Here is a 17968-nt window from a genome sequence, read left to right on the forward strand (position 1 = left end):
ACACCGATCAACTACCACCAGGATCACGTTTTTTCCCAAAGAATTCGGTAAATCCGTGATAAAGTCCATGGACAAATGCGTCCAAGGTCTGGACGGGATGGGTAACGGAAGAAGATATCCAGAAGGCCAAGTATGTGTCACATTAGTACGAGCATAAGTACAACAGGCTAACACATAGTCCTCAAGACACTTACGCAGCCTCGGCCACCAAAATCTGCGCGAGATGAGATCGACAGTTGATCTACTCCCAGGGTGTCCAGCCAAGACAGTACAGTGATGTTCCTCAAATACCTTATGAGTTGTGACGTAAGTCTGAAGGAAAAGGAACAAACAATTTCTCTGGAGGACAAGAGTCCGGAGCATCCTCTTGGGCTTCCAGCACCTTAGCCTCAAGATCAGGATACAGGGCAGATAGGACTACCCCTTCAGACAAAATAGGACTAGGATCTTAAGAATCACCCACCCCCCAGCAAAGCTGCGCGACAAAGCATCCGCCTTGACGTTCTTAACCCCAGGGCGGTAGGTGACAATGAAGTTAAATCTGGTGAAAAACAGCGACGATCTGGCCCGCCTTGGATTCAGTTGTTTCGCCGACTCAAGGTAAGCCAGATTTTTGTGATCAGTAATTACCATAATAGGATTAATTGCTCCTTCCAACAAATGGTGCCATTCTTCAAAAGCCAACTTTATGGCCAGCAATTCCCTATTACCCACGTCATAATTTCATGGGCGCCATTTACTAGGTGAAGGACCTTGCGACAAAACTGCTCCCACCCCTACCTCGGATGCATCAACCTCTACAATGAATGGCTGAGACACGTCCGGTTCCACCAGAATAGGGTCTGAAGCAAAACATTCCTTCACAGCAGAAAAGGCTTGTAATGCCGCCTCAGACCAAACAGAGAAATCGACCCCCTTTCTAGTCAGGTCTGTTAAAGGTTTAACCACAGTTGAATAGTTCAAGATAAATCTACGGTAGTAGTCGGTGAATCTCAAAAACCACATAAGCGCTTTTAGATTTTTGGGTCAATCCCAGTCCAACACCATACGGACTTTCTCGGGATCCATACAAAAACCTGAGGGTGAGAGCAGGTAACCCAGGAATTGAACTTCCTGAACAGCAAAAACAAATTTTTCCATCTTCGCATACAATTTATTCTCTTTTAGGATCTGTAACACCTGTCTCACATGATCCTTATGAGTCTCCATGTCTGGATAATAAATTAGTACGTCATCCAGATATACAACAACAAATCTCCCCACCAGATGATGAAAGATGTCATTGATAAAGTGTTGAAAAACCGCTGGAGTGTTGTTTAACTCAAAGGGCATGACCAGGTTTTCAAAATGACCCTCAGGGGTATTAAATGCGGTCTTACACTCATCCCCCTCCCTGATCCTTACCAGATTATATGCCCCCCTCAGATCCAATTTAGATCACCTTGGCACCAACAATCTGACTAAACAAATCCGGAATCGAAGGAAGGGGGTAAGGATCACGGACGGAAATACGGTTGAGCTCACGGAAGTCCAGACATGGTCTAAGGGTACCATCTTTTTTTTTTTTACAAAGAACAACCCAGCAGCCACTTGGGATTTGGATTGTCTGATATGACCCTCCGACAAGCTCTCGGTGATATACTCTCGCATAGCCTTTCTTTCGGGCTCCGAAAGATTATACAACCGAGAATACTTCTGTTCAGTTTTTACAAAGGAAAATGAAGGAGAAGGACCTCAGTTAGGAAATAAGACTAATGAATCTTTTGATGCATGTGTCTTTACAGAGAAAGAGGTTCTAAGTCAACTGTCTAAATTTAAGAAGATTGGAAATTAGCAAATGTTGTTCCCATTCACAAGAAAAGTAGTAGGGAGGAATCGGGCAACTATAGGCCAGTAAGCCTGACATCAATAGTGGGGAAATTAATGGAAACCATACGTAAAGAGAGGATTGTGGAACATCTAAAATCCCATGGATTGAAAGATGAAAAACAGCATGGGTTTACTTCAGGGAGATCATGTCAAACTAATCTTATTGATTTTTTTGATTGGGTGACTAAAATAATAGATGGAGGAGGTGCAATAGACATTGCTTATCTAGACTATAGTAAGGCTTTTGATACTGTCCCACATACAAGGCTTATCAATAAAGTGCAGTCTTTGGGCTTGGACTCCCATATTGTTGAATGGATTAGGCAGTGGCTGAGGGACAGGCAACAGAGGGTTGTAGTCAATGGAGTATATTCAGACCAAGGTCTTGTTACCAGTGGGGTACCTCAGGGATCTGTTCTGGGACCCATATTGTTTAATATCTTTATCAGCGAAATTGCAGAAGGCCTCAATGGTAAGGTGTGTCTTTTTGCTGATGACACAAAGATTTGTAACAGGATTGATGTTCCTGGAGGGATACACCAAATGGAAAAGGATTTAGGAAAACTAGAGGAATGGTCAAAAATCTGGCAACTAAAATGTAATGTTGATAAGTGCAAGATAATGCACCTGGGACGTAAAAACCCAAGAGCAGAATATAAAATCAGTTATACACTCCTAACCTCAGTATCTGAGGAAAGGGATTTAGGGATCATTATTTCAGAAGACTTAAAGGTAGGCAGACAATGTCATAGAGCAGCAGGAAATGCTAGCAGAATGCTTGGGTGTATAGGGAGAGGAATTACCAGTAGAAAGAGGGAGGTGCTCATGCCGCTCTACAGAGCACTAGTGAGACCTCATTTGGAGTATTGTGCTCAGTACTGGAGACCATATCTCCAGAAGGATATTGATACTTTGGAGAGAGTTCAGAGAAGAGCTACTAAACTGGTACATGGATTGCAGGATAAAACTTACCAGGAAAGATTAAAGAACCTTAACATGTATAGCTTGGAAGAAAGACGAGACAGAGGGGATATGATAGAAACTTTTAAATACATAAAGGGAATCAACAAGGTAAAAGAGGAGAGAATATTTAAAAGAAGAAAAACTGCTACAAGAGGACATAGAATTATTAGGCAAATGAGTATTTTGACCACATCATCCTCTTTATGCATGTTGTCTTACTCCAAGCTGTATAGGCTCGAAAGCCTACTACCAATTAAGCATATTAGGTGATGTGCATCTCTGTAATGAGAAGGGGTGCTGTCTAATGACATCAACACCCTATATCAGGTGTGCATAATTATTAGGCAACTTCCTTTCCTTTGGCAAAATGGGTCAAAAGAAGGACTTGACAGGCTCAGAAAAGTCAAAAATAGTGAGATATCTTGCAGAGGGATGCAGCACTCTTCAAATTGCAAAGCTTCTGAAGCGTGATCATCGAACAATCAAGCGTTTCATTCAAAATAGTCAACAGGGTCGCAAGAAGCGTGTGGAAAAACCAAGGCGCAAAATAACTGCCTATGAACTGAGAAAAGTCAAGCGTGCAGCTGCCAAGATGCCACTTGCCACCAGTTTGACCATATTTCAGAGCTGCAACATCACTGGAGTGCCCAAAAGCACAAGGTGTGCAATACTCAGAGACATGGCCAAGGTAAGAAAGGCTGAAAGACGACCACCACTGAACAAGACACACAAGCTGAAACGTCAAGACTGGGCCAAGAAATATCTCAAGACTGATTTTTCAAAGGTTTTATGGACTGATGAAATGAGAGTGAGTCTTGATGGGCCAGATGGATGGGCCCGTGGCTGGATTGGTAAAGGGCAGAGAGCTCCTGTCCGACTCAGACGCCAGCAAGGTGGAGGTGGAGTACTGGTTTGGGCTGGTATCATCAAAGATGAGCTTGTGGGGCCTTTTCGGGTTGAGGATGGAGTCAAGCTCAACTCCCAGTCCTACTGCCAGTTTCTGGAAGACACCTTCTTCAAGCAGTGGTACAGGAAGAAGTCTGCATCCTTCAAGAAAAACATGATTTTCATGCAGGACAATGCTCCATCACACGCGTCCAAGTACTCCACAGCGTGGCTGGCAAGAAAGGGTATAAAAGAAGAAAATCTAATGACATGGCCTCCTTGTTCACCTGATCTGAACCCCATTGAGAACCTGTGGTCCATCATCAAATGTGAGATTTACAAGGAGGGAAAACAGTACACCTCTCTGAACAGTGTCTGGGAGGCTGTGGTTTCTGCTGCACGCAATGTTGATGGTGAACAGATCAAAACACTGACAGAATCCATGGATGTTGAAGAAACAATCAGACTGGCTCACTGTATTTTTGCATTTATTACACTTAATAAAAATCACAATTAGTTACTATTGCAGTTATAAAATAATAAAAAAATAGATTGCCCACTAGATATTAGACATATCCTAATAGTATATCAAAATAGCATAAATAGGTGGGTATTTTAAATGCGGAGCTCACGCATATACCCAAACAACAGGAGTACTCCAAAGGGATAATAGGACCACTTGATTATGCTGTGTGGTGTCGGTCAATAGCGCATTGAATCCGTACTTTGACAATGTTCAGATAGTCATGAAATAACTTGCCAAGTTCTCAACATACTAGTCGGTGAGAAGATATCCACCCTGCGGTCCACGGTATGTTTTTATAGCGTCCAGAAGGTACTTTGTACTTGTTTTCGTAGCGGTATTCGCTGACTACCTCCTGCCACGAGGTAGTATTACCGCTTCTCCTTCTCGGCATCTCACGTGACCTGACCTGAAGATGGTTCGCTGGTCGGTGATGACATCCACCTGCGCCGATCGGAGTAGCGGGGGTTCGTGTAGCAGAGCTATGCCGGTACGGGGTTCAATTCCCCTTCACTGGAACTGTTTAGATGGTAATTAAGTCAGTCCTCTTTTGTGAATTAAATCGCTGCCGTTACCGCGTAGATTCTTCTCGGGTGGTTCTAGATGATAAATAGCAAGGATCCTTTTTTGCGCTAAGACGGAAATAACGCACCACTGGCTGGGTCCAGTTCACACTGATTTATCCTAGACGCGTTTCAGAACCGTAGTTCCTTCCTCAGTAGGCAAATGTAAAATGCTACATATGGACAGGCTGGACATGTCTTTATATCCCCTTCTTGGGTTTAGTGGAATATCTGGTCTGGATTCTTAATTGTTTGGCTGCAAAGGATTTGCCACTTGTAGCCTGATTTTATCATAGATCCAGACAGGGGATTTTGACACACATGTGCCATGCTTAGTGGGCAACATATATATACTATATAGTACCAAATATAAAAAGAACTATAGACATTTTTTAAAATAGAAATCCTTCTATATAAAAAAAAAAAAAAATAAAAAAAAAAAATGAAAATAAAAATAGAGATGGACAATAAGTGAAATAAACAATAAAAAAGACAATAAAAATAGAATAGAATACAATTGTCATAAAAATAAAATCAAGATACAGAAAATAAATACAAGATACAGAAAAAAAAAAAAATAAATAAATAAATAAGAATAAAATTAAAAATCGGACATGGATAAGCAATGATGGTATGGTATTGACAATTTTATAGATGGATCTTAGGTTTGAAGGTCCTAGACTGATTTACGTGAAAGGGAGAGGGAGGGAGGAACGCAGGGAAAGTCGGCGTGTCGCTACAAAGCCCAACACCGACTAACCATGTGGTCCCACCCCCCTCCCCTATAGGAAACCAAAAATTTCGATCTCTGAATTCAGCCCCTGCGGCATCAGGGATCCAAACTCAAAGATCTTCTTTGATTCTTGTCTGGACATTTTTGCCAAGAAATCCCCTCCTCTCCAGTCTGGTTTAACTGATTGGATAGCACAATATCTCAATTTACTAGAATCTCCTGCATGATGTAATTTGAAATGTTTTGACAGGGGGTGTGTTTCTGATTGTTTTTTAATGTTATTAATATGTTCTGCGATCCTAGTTTTGAACACTCTTTTAGTCCGTCCTATATACTGTTTTGGGCATGGACATTGTATGACATAAATGACTGCCTTACTATTGCATGATAGAATTTCTTTGATCTCCCACTTGAAATCATTGGATGTTGAAGGTATAATTCTCAAATTTCTCTCAAAGTGGGTCTGTCTGCAATTGTGACAGCAACCACACCTGAAAAAACCTTTTAGATTGGACCATGGAGTTATCATTGGTTCTATGCTCTTTTTTCTTATCGTAGGGGCTACCTGAAGCCCTAAATTGGGAGCCCGAGTATAGACAATTGGAGGAAGAGCCGGAAGTATAGGGCCCAAGATTTTATCATTTTTTAAATGATGCCAATGTTTATGTATGATGTTATTCACCATCCAATAATCTTTATTGAATGGGAGAATCATTTTTGCAGTTTGTTCTTTGTCTCTAGTACTTTTAGATATTGCCTTAGATTTGAAAAAGGTAGTTCTGTCCAATTGTCTTTCTTTTTTGATTGCATCCTCCAATAGTCCATTAGGATATTTTTTAGCTAAAAATTGTATTTTCATGTGTTCTGCCTCTGCCTCAAATTGTTCTTGTTCTGTGCAATTTCGTTTTAAGCGTCTAAACTGGGAGAAAGGGACATTTAGAAGCCACCTTGGGAGGTGGCAGCTTGTGCTTAAAATGAAACTATTTTTAGCTACATCTTTTTGGAACGTGCTACAGACAAAGGTTTCCTGTTTTTTATGTATATGTAAGTCTAAGAACTCAACAGTTTGTGAATTGATATTTGCCGTAAATTTCAGATTGAGCTCATTATCATTAATTTCTTGTATAAACTGCATCAGTGAGGCATATGAGCCTCTCCATATTAGTAAAACGTCATCAATATAGCGCCGCCATAGGACCAGGTCCGCCCCGAGTTTGGGGGAAATGATGTCCTGTTCCCATGCTGCCATAAATAAATTGGCATAACTCGGGGCGAACCTGGTACCTATGGCGGTGCCAGTCGTCTGTAAATAATAATTAGACTCAAACTGAAAATAATTATGACTTAACACAAAACCAATCCCATCTAATATAAACTGTAATTGTTCTATTGCTAAATTATTTTCTTGGGACAAAATTTTCGATATTGCTTGTATACCTTGCCTATGATTAATGCTCGTATATAAAGAGCTCACATCTAACGTGGCAAGTATCCAGTCTGGGTGGCAATACATGTTTTCCAAAAGGGCAACAACTGTTGAGGTATCCCCAAGATACGAAGGAATGTCTCTGACATAGGGCTGCAAAAATCTGTCTGAATATTGAGACAGATTAGATGTCAGCGATCCTATGCCAGAGACAATCGGCCTTCCAGGAGGATTGACCGAGTGCTTGTGTATCTTGGGGATACAATAGAACATAGGCAGTCTTTTCTGAGTGCCTAAGATGAAATTGCACTCTGTTACATTTAGAATGCCTTGTTCTTTGGCTCTATTGCATAATAGTGACAATTTTTTAAAGTATGTATCTATAGGGTCCTCACTTAATTGTATATATGTTGTAGTATCAGACAATTGTCTAAGACATTCTTTTTTATATAATTCAGTATCCAGGATCACAATCGCCCCTCCTTTATCGGCTGGGCGTATTGTGATCTCTAGGTCTTTCTGAAGTTCTTTTATCGCCTGTATTTCTTGTTTAGAGAGATTTGTATTATCTCTCTGTTTTGGATTAAGTTTTCTGAGGTCTGCCTCTACTGCCCCTCTAAATGTAATCATTTCATTGCTTAGTTCTTGTTTTGGATACATTTTAGATTTTAATTTGACATCAACATGTTGGTATTCTGGTGATACTTGATTTAGTTGGTCAAGGTTGTTCTTCATATAATATTTTTTACAGCATAGTTTTTTTAATATATTTTTCAATACCAATATAGCAGTCAAATTTGCTAAGCTGAGTACTAGGGGCAAATTTCAAACCTTTTGATAATAGTGACTTCTGTGATTGAGTTAATTCTTTCGTGCTCAAATTAATTATATTGTCTCCTGTGCTTTGCCCATTTTTAACTTCGGCCCTTCGTTTATTTCTACTCCTTCGTGTTCTCTTTTTCTTGTGACTGTGTTCACCGGTGTGAACACATTGTGTATTTGTGCTTGTGCTGTAAAAATCTTTGGTCTCATATTGGATACTACATCTGTCTTCTGTGTTTCTACTTCTAACTCCTTGTGTGAGACTGCTGGAAAATGTGTTTCCTTGGATAGGGAAAACGACCAAGGAATGGTTGATTTTGATATTTGTTTGTCTGGTGTGTTCTTCTGATGTCGTGTTTGTGAATAGGCCCCTTTCTGTTGTTGTTTCAAATATTGGTGATTGGATCTGGGATTGTATTTTATTCGATCCTGATTTTTGGATCCCTGACTTCCTACTAAAAAAGACGATGAGTTTTCGACTCCATTCTTTTTGTTTTGATCCCCCACCGTTAGATTATCGATGGTATTAAAGGGATTTCTAGTTGTTTTTATAACATCATTGGCTCTTGTTATACAATCTCCATTTTTAACTGTGGAGGGTCTTTGGATGTTTGTTTGTTTTCTAGATGTTATAGAAATTTTTTTTGTTTTTTTTCTCAATAATTTCTTGTTCCATTTTGTTTAATTTTGTAAATAATTCATTCTGGAATCTCAAATAGTCATCGTCTTTTCTAAAGGTATCCATTATTACCCTTTTTTCTTTTATTGCCTGTTCTAATTCTAGCACTAATTCCTCCCTTCTTTGTATCACTAGTTGTACCAGTGCTGTAGACTGTATTTTAAAAAAACATTCCCATTGTAAATCAAAGCGTTCCCCACATAAATCAGAAGCTGGTGGTTTGAATAGTGTTAGCCCTTGTGGCGTTATACCAGCTTTTATATATTGGGTTAACGATCTGATTTCCCACTGGTGTCGCAATTTTCTCACCAACAGTTTTTCTAGTGTTTTAAATGTGTCTAACATATTCGGTTGGGATAATTCAGCTTGTTTGGACATAGTTCCCTGAGAATCCATGAAGACAAATTTCTCAATGGTCTCTTGTTTCAATAACATAAATTGCCAAATATCCATGTCTCACAGTGTAAATTTAAATTATAACAAGAAATATAACAAAATATAAGAAAAAAATGCAAAACTGCTGGGAGCAGTCCTCTTTTCGGTAATAGTGGAAAAATAGCAATAGACAGTTTAGAGGAGCTCACCAGCAACCTACTGGAGCCCAGTCTTTCAGATACCAGCTGAAAACCGAAGAATATTGAAGAAACAATCAGACTGGCTCACAGTATTTTTGCATTTATTACACTTAATAAAAATCACAATTAGTTACTATTGCAGTTATAAAATAATAAAAAAAATAGATTGCCCACTAGATATTAGACATATCCTAATAGTATATCAAAATAGCATAAATAGGTGGGTATTTTAAATGCGGAGCTCACGCATATACCCAAACAACAGGAGTACTCCAAAGGGATAATAGGACCACTTGATTATGCTGTGTGGTGTCGGTCAATAGCGCATTGAATCCGTACTTTGACAATGTTCAGATAGTCATGAAATAACTTGCCAAGTGCTCAACATACCAGTCGGTGAGAAGATATCCACCCTGCGGTCCACGGTATGTTTTTATAGCGTCCAGAAGGTACTTTGTACTTGTTTTCGTAGCGGTATTCGCTGACTACCTCCTGCCACGAGGTAGTATCACCGCTTCTCCTTCTCGGCGTCTCACGTGACCTGACCTGAAGATGGTTCGCTGGTCGGTGATGACATCCACCTGCGCCGATCGGAGTAGCGGGGGTTCGTGTAGCAGAGCTATGCCGGTACGGGGTTCAATTCCCCTTCACTGGAACTGTTTAGATGGTAATTAAGTCAGTCCTCTTTTGTGAATTAAATCGCTGCCGTTACCGCGTAGATTCTTCTCGGGTGGTTCTAGATGATAAATAGCAAGGATCCTTTTTTGCGCTAAGACGGAAATAACGCACCACTGGCTGGGTCCAGTTCACACTGATTTATCCTAGACGCGTTTCAGAACCGTAGTTCCTTCCTCAGTAGGCAAATGTGAAATGCTACATATGGACAGGCTGGACATGTCTTTATATCCCCTTCTTGGGTTTAGTGGAATATCTGGTCTGGATGGCAGGCTTTTGAGTGTCCTTGCAAAGAAAGGTGGCTATATTGGTCACTGATTTGTTTTTGTTTTGTTTTTGAATGTCAGAAATGTATATTTGTGAATGTTGAGATGTTATATTGGTTTCACTGGTAAAAATAAATAATTGAAATGGGTATATATTTGTTTTTTGTTAAGTTGCCTAATAATTATGCACAGTAATAGTCACCTGCACACACAGATATCCCCCTAAAATAGCTAAAACTAAAAACAAACTAAAAACTACTTCCAAAAATATTCAGCTTTGTTATTAATGAGTTTTTTGGGTTTATTGAGAACATGGTTGTTGTTCAATAATAAAATTAATCCTCAAAAATACAACTTGCCTAATAATTCTGCACTTTCTGTAGTTGTAAATTAGAGGGGCAAAGGTTTAAAAGTAATATCAGGAAGTATTACTTTACTGAGAGAGTAGTGGATGCATGGAATAGCTGCAAATACAGTGGAGGAGTTTAGGCATGCATGGGATAGGCATAAGGCCATCCTTCATATAAGATAGGGTCAGGGGCTATCCATAGTATATTGGGCAGACTAGATGGGCCAATTGAATCAATTGCAAAGACAGAAATGCTTCTCTCTAGTGCACTAGTAGTCAACCTATGAATATGAACAAACTGTCCATCAATCGGGTTAATCCCAGCCCCACTGTCGATAAATACCTCGATTTCCACAGTTTTGGAATCTAGAATCTAGCGCCACCTCGGCAGACAGGAGAAATCGGGTACTACTAGAAAAAGACAAATAGTAATTTGGGGTTTAAGCTTTTTTTTTTGTTTACACCTTGACACTGAATGTACAGACAAATATTCACGAAATGTCCCTTCTGTCCACAACAAAAATAGACTCCCTTTATATGACCAGAGCTCTTACCAGCAGTCCCAGGAGTAGCTCCCCCCAACTGCATAGGCTCCTTGCAAGGCGTAACCACAGGTGTCTCTTTACCATAAGTGTCAGAGGAAGCCGCCACCTTATTAGACAGTATGTCCTGAGGATGAAGACCCTTAGATCTCCTCCTCAGGCGTCTATCCAGACATAGAGCAAGGGACATGGCTGCTTCCAATGACTCAGGTTTTTCATGAAAGGCCAACGCGTCCTGCATCCTCTCAGATAGACCCTGACAGAACTAGCTACGGAGAGCAGGATTATTCCACTCTGTATCCGTAGCCCATCTCCTAAATTCAGAGCAGTAGATCTTCACGGATCATCATAAATAAGACCCAAGGCTCTAAAACATTCATCTACCGACTGGAGAGACTGTGATCCGGTCGACAGAGAAAAAGCCCAAGACTGTACGTCATCCTTAAGCAAAGAAATGATCATACCTACACGTTGACTCTCATTCCCAGAAGAGTATGGACACAGCTTAAAGTACAATTTACACGATTCCCTTAAGCGACTGAAATTGTGACTACCCCCAGAAAATCTATCCGGGAGGGCAACCTTAGGTTCAGGGCAGGCCTGGTGCAAACCATCGGAACCAGCCGCCTGTGGTCTCTGAATCCGCAAGACTGTTGTGCGGAGGTCAGCTACCTCCAAAGACAGTTCCTGCAGCTGTTTGACTAGTACAGACATAGAATCCATAGCTGCACTGACCTGAACGAAATGGCGGTTTTTGTGGCGGTTGATAATGTAACGATCAGTGTGGGGGTGGACTCGACACTGAACTCAGGAGGGAAGGGGAAGAGTAACTGGGCCTGGAAACTAGGAAAGAAACAGGTCACCTCCTAGAAAACCCTAATCCGGGCCATGACTACCTATCAATATGAATAGACTTTGAAGGTAGGAATATTCATAAGCACGATACCTAGCCCCTGATTTCCCTATAAGGCCCTGGAATAAGTATAGGACCAGAGGCAACCCATTCCTCCCCAGATGGACGAATTGAAGTCTCTGTCTTAGGCCCACATGCAACAACAGAGAGTATAACAAATACAAACAAACGCAACACTTAACTTCTGTAGAGATGGAAGTACAGGAACACCAGAGAGGATCTCACACCAGCTCAGCCAAACCCAAATGAAGCTATCAACTGCATGGTCAGAAGGGTGGGGTGAGACTGTAAAGGGTAGAAGTGATGACCACTGAGCAACAGCTGAGAAAAGGGAAGTGGTCATTATCCCTATCAACACTGAATCAAGAGAAATCAAGGAGGCTGTTAGATTCCTCCACACTCAGCCAATCTCCTTAATTTCCTGACATCAGTCAACTGAGGAACTGTGACTGCGGTGCAATTATATGTTTTAAAGCATTTTTTGGCTTGTATTAGTGTGGAAAAAAAGGGCTTATTAGTGTGGTGAAGTGTGAAAAGTGCAGCCATTTTTGGCGTGTATTACTGGAACAAATAATTTTTTTATTTGTCGTTCAGCGGTGAAGTTATATATTCTAAAGCCCTTTTTGTTGTGTATTAGTGGCAAAAGAAAAATATATTTGCCGTTCAGCGGTGCAGTTGTGTATTCTACAGCCTTTTGTGCAGTATATAAGTGGAACAAAGAAAAATATATTTGCCGTTCAGCGGTGCAGGTATATATTCTAAAGCCTTTTGTGTCGTGTATAAGTGGAAAAAAATAAGGACCTATTTGCCATTCAGCGGTGCAGTTATATGTTCTAAAGCCTTTTGTGTCATGTATAAGTGGAAAAAATAAGGGCCTATTTGCCGTTCAGCGGTGCAGTTATATGTTCTAAAGCCTTTTGTGCCGTGTATAAGTGGAAAAAAATAAGGGCCTATTTGCCATTCAGGTGCAGTTATGTGTTCTAAAGCCCTTTTTGTCATGTATTAGTGGCAAAAGAAAAATATATTTGCCGTTCAGCGGTGCAGTTATATGTTCTAAAGCCCTTTTTTGCGAGTATTAGTGGCACACAAAAAATCTAAAACCCTTTTGTAGAGTGTATAAGTGAAAAAAGGAAAAATATATTTGCCGTTCAGCAGTGCAGTTATATGTTCTAAAGCCCTTTTTTGCGTGTATTAGTGGCACACAAAAAGTCTAAAACCCTTTTGTGGAGTGTATAAGTGAAAAAAATAAATAAAATCCTGTTCAGCAGTGCAGTTATATGTTCTAAAGCATTTTGTGGAGTGTATAAGTGGAAAAATATATTTGCCGTTTTCCCGGTGTCATCTAGCGGTCGTGTCTTGACTCTTGACCAGCAACCCAGCGGTTCTTTAATGGTTGACTCGGTCATCCACTTCGTCACAAGTGACATGAGACACCCCCAGCCAAGAGTCGTGGGTTCGTCAGACACAACCCTTAGTTGGCATGGTCCGGGAGCAGGCCCTGTGCCCTCAACTGTCCTCAACTTGCCTCTGTCCTTTTCTGTTCCCTTATACAGTGAGGACGAGCTACTAGAGGACAGTCAGCAGCTACTGGCCAGCAAAGATGTGGAGGAGACATCCGCCGCTTCCTCCACTAGGCGGGCAAGTAGTGATAAGGAGAGTGGCGTGGAGCTGGGGTTGCGAGCGGTGAGGCTCCTGACCCAGAGACCGTTGAGGATGACATCAGTGACATGCAGACAGTACTCGATAATGATGATGTAGCTGATCGCACTTGGGAGCCGGGTGAATTAGGGGCTTTATCATCATCGGGAGAAGAGGTTGGCAGCTTGCCTGTGAGGCAGCGGCGGAGCCAGCAACTTGCTAGCGTGGCGGGGAGTCAGCAGAGTGGCAGCAATGGGAGGTCGGTAGCCAAACATGCTCGGGGTAGACCACCCGCTACGCAGGAGCCTACCTGCCCAGAAAGTAGAAGTGCACAGGTTCACGGAAGCAGCGGCGGTAGCAGTCAGTCAGTGCGCAATGTTGGGGGTAAATTCACCTACTCGGCAGTGTTTCTGTTACGCCGCCCGAGGAGGTGAACATGGCCATATGTAGAATCTGTGGGCAGAAGGTAAAGCGTGGTCAGGATGCCAATGTTGGCAACACGGCCCTGCGTCAACATATGCAGCGTAACCATAAAGTGGCCTGGGAGAAGCGTGGCTTCGATGCATCACCCAGTGGCACGCACCCGGTTTCAGGCAGTCAAGGTTCCACCACCTCAGCCCAAGGGAGCTGTCTGTCCTTTCCATCATCTGCCGGTCTTGATGATCCTGCTCCTCCTACTCCTGGTTATTCATTCTGTCAGCAATTGATCACCAAAGAGATTGCCAAGAGACAATAGTATGCGTGCACTCATCCAATGGTGCAAAAGCTGAACGTGCTCCTGTCCAAGTTGCTGGTGCTACAGTTCCTCCCTTTCCAAGTGGTGGACTCTGCACCTTTCAGAGAACTAATGGCTTGTGCTGAGCCGAGGTGGAGAGCTCCAAGCCATCATTTCTTTGCCAAAAGGCAGTACCAGGCCTGCACACACATATAGAACAGAAGGTGGGCCAGTCCTTGAGCTTGTCTGTGTCTGCCAAAGTGCACGTAGCGCTGACGTGTGGAGCTGTATCTACGGTCAGGGACAATACATGTCCTTTATGGCCCACTGGGTGAATGTGGTTCCTGCACAGCCACACCAGCAACTTGGCCAGGTGACGCCACTTCCGCCTCTACGTTGTCACGCCTTTGGTCCTGCGAAAATGTCCGCCTCTGCCTCCTCATCCTCCACCATGTCCTGAGCCTCCACTGCAGGGACATTTCACAGTTCCCCTCCAGCATACCACATGTGCAGTGCACGGCGGTGTCACGCTGTTCTGCATCTGGTTTGCCTGGGCTAAAGTAGTCACACAGGGGAGGAGCTGCTCCGTGTCCTTCATCAAGAAATTGAATCCTGGCTTTCTCCATGACAACTTAAAATCGGAACCATGGTGACCGACAATGGGAAGAACATGGTGTCGGCACTGCGTCAAAGAGGGCTGAGCCATGCGCCCTGCATGGCACACGTGTTCAATCTGGTTGTCAAGCGGTTCGTGAAGTCTTCCATCCATCTGCAAGACATCCTAAAAATGGCCAGGAAACTTTGCATGCACTTCAGGCACTCGTACACCACAAAGCACACCCTTCTTGAGCTGCAGCGGCAGAATGGTATCACCCAACATAGGCTGATATGCAATGTTTTCACCCGTTGGTATTCCACCCTGCATATGTTGGACCGACTATACGAACAGAGAAAAGCCATAAACAATTTCCTGATGATCCAAGTGGACAGGAGTACTTCTCTGTGTAACTTCGATGTCAGCCAGTGGCAGATCACTCGTGAAACCTGCCGTTTGATCAAGCCCTTTGAAGAGGCCACGCTATTTGTCAGTCGCCAGGACTATGGGATGAGCAACATCATTCCAATGCTTCATGTCCTGGAACAGATGCTGATAAATCTGGCTAGTCAGTGGACTGGAGACGTGGCACCTAGATCTCACGGCCACATGAGCCCTGAGGGGGCTGAACTGGAGAAGGAGGAGCTACAGGGAAATGAGGAAGACAAGTCAGAGGACCCAGACACACCATGGCAGTATGCAGTGGAGATGGAGGCAGGGAGTCCCTCCGAGACACTTGCACAAATTGCTCGATGCATGCTCACTTGCTTGCTTGCTTAGTGACAGACGAATTGTCACCATTCGGAAGAGGGATGACTTCTGGCTCTCCACCTTGTTGGACTCTCGCTACCGGTCCAAAATGGGGGCCTTTTTTACACCCGCTGAGAGGGAGGACAAACTGAACTGCTATAGAGACATCCTATGTAGTCAGTTGGCCGCTGCCTATCTGCATCCTCGTCCATCCTCTCGCAGGTCTGACCGGGGGGCCCTCTGCACTCTGTCAAGATGAATCAGGTGTGGATCAGCCAGGATTTCCACCCACCAATGCCTGATGCATCAGACTAGATCATCCATGGTGCCACACCAACACTTTGACAAAAGAGACCGGTTTCTTCTGGCTACCTGCCTTAGCTACTATTCTGATGCTGCCACCTCCACACTATGTCACCTTGCCACTCTGTGGTTTCCTGATGCTGCTGTCACCTCCATACTATGTCACCTTGCCACTCTGTGGTCTTCTGATGCTGCTGCCACCTCCACACTGTTTTTGTGCCACTCTGTGGCCTCCCCCTGATGCTGCTGCCACCACCTCCAGAGGCTGTCATTGTGCCACTCTGTGGCTTCCTGATACTGCTGTCACCTCCACACTTTGTCCCCTTACCACTCTGTGGCCTCCTGATGCTGCTGCCGCCACCTCCACACTGTCATTGTGCCACTCTGTGGCCTCCTCTTGATGCTGCTTCCACCTTTAGACTATGTCATTGGGCCACTCTGTGGTCTCCTCATGCTGCTTCCACCTCACCACTATGTCATAGGGCCACTCTGTGGACTTCTCATGCTGTTCCCACCCTCCCCACTTCATGACTGGGTCACTATTTTGCCTTTCAGCCTGGCTGACATAATCAATTATTTGACCCTTCTTCTGATCTGTCAGAAGGAAGGAAAAATGAGATGCACAACAGATCCTGTCTGTGTAGCAGCTGTAAGGCCTGTATGATCCCATCAGAATTGGCTTGTGATTTGGTAGCCAAAAGCAGGAGTGGGTACAAAACACAGAAGACATGCAAATATTCTATTCACATGTCCTCTCTGTTTTGGATCCATTCATTTTTTTTGGGCATTAGTAATACTGATGGATTACTGACCAAGTGAAGGCGGATGCTCAACAGACAGGTTCAGTTTTTTTGGGGTTATTGTTCTGACGGATCAGAGGAAAGGCAAAATAATCAGTGACGTCAACACAAACTTACTGCTGACACCCTCTCCACTCTGTCTGGGGGCTCTACTTTTATAAGCGTTTAATAGAACAGGTTCTGTAGACATCTATGTGGAATCAGCTGACGACAGTGTAAAAGGAGTGCGCTTCTTCTTGGCGCTAACATCGACCTGTAAGACTGAGTTCATACTTGAGTTTTTTGGTCAGTTTTGGCCCCTTGACTGCCCAAATAAGTGAAGTGTGCAGTGATTCTAAGAGGTTGCCTGTCATCTGCATGTCATACTGACTTCATGTCATACTGATTTTTGGAAAAATTCGCTCATCTCTATTAATGATCATAGCGCACACCACGAATACGTATTCGGATTCATAATGTAATACATTAATGCATGCACGGCTATTTACAGTAATGGCACATGCACGAGACTACTTAAGGTCTCATGTTAACGGCTGCCACATTAAAGGGGCCCCATCGTAGGCCATACATTTTAGGCTTAGTTCACACCTGAGCGTTTTACAGCGCATTCCTACGCGCTGTAAAACGCTCAACAGGGAAAAACCCATGTTTCCCTATAGGCATGGTTCTCACCTGAGCGGTTTTACAGTGCGTACGAATGCGCTGTAAAACGCCCTACGCCCAAAGAAGTACAGGAGCTTCTTTGGGGCAGATTGTCCCGCGTTCGCGCCCATAGACTTCAACGGGAACGCGGCAAAATGGACGTTTGCGCGTTTTCCGTCTGAAAAAACGTGCGTACGGACACGCGTTTCGCACATGGCAACAGGCACACAGACCACACCCAGGTGACCTCAGCCACATTTCTCGGCCAACAAGATGGAGGATTCTAATGTATGAGGCATTGACAATGAATCACTGATTCGGTTGGTGCAGGAGAAGCGCTGCCTCTACGACATGCAGGATGCAAAATATAGTCAAAGAAGCAAAAGGTAGAGACATGTGTGCAGTGTCATGTGTTACCTACCATACGTAAGGTTTTGAAATGGTTCAATATATTCCTCCACGTGTGCACATGTGTGCCAACTGTATGTGATTATCGCCCGGTGGCTCTCACTCCTATTGCTATGAAGTGTTTTAAACACCTTGTCCTCAGGCACATGAAGAGCAAGATCTGCACCTCCATGGACCAATACCAGTTTGCTTACAGGGCACATAGGTCAACTGAGGATGCTGTCTCACTTACCCTTCACACTGCGCTGTCACACCTGGAGCAGAGAGACAGCTATGTGCGGATACTGTTCATTGATTACAGCTCGGCCTTTAACACCATCCCTCCCAACAAGTT

The sequence above is a fragment of the Bufo gargarizans genome, chromosome 3 (genome assembly GCF_014858855.1).
Source record: "Bufo gargarizans isolate SCDJY-AF-19 chromosome 3, ASM1485885v1, whole genome shotgun sequence".
Classification (NCBI taxonomy): Eukaryota; Metazoa; Chordata; class Amphibia; order Anura; family Bufonidae; genus Bufo; species Bufo gargarizans.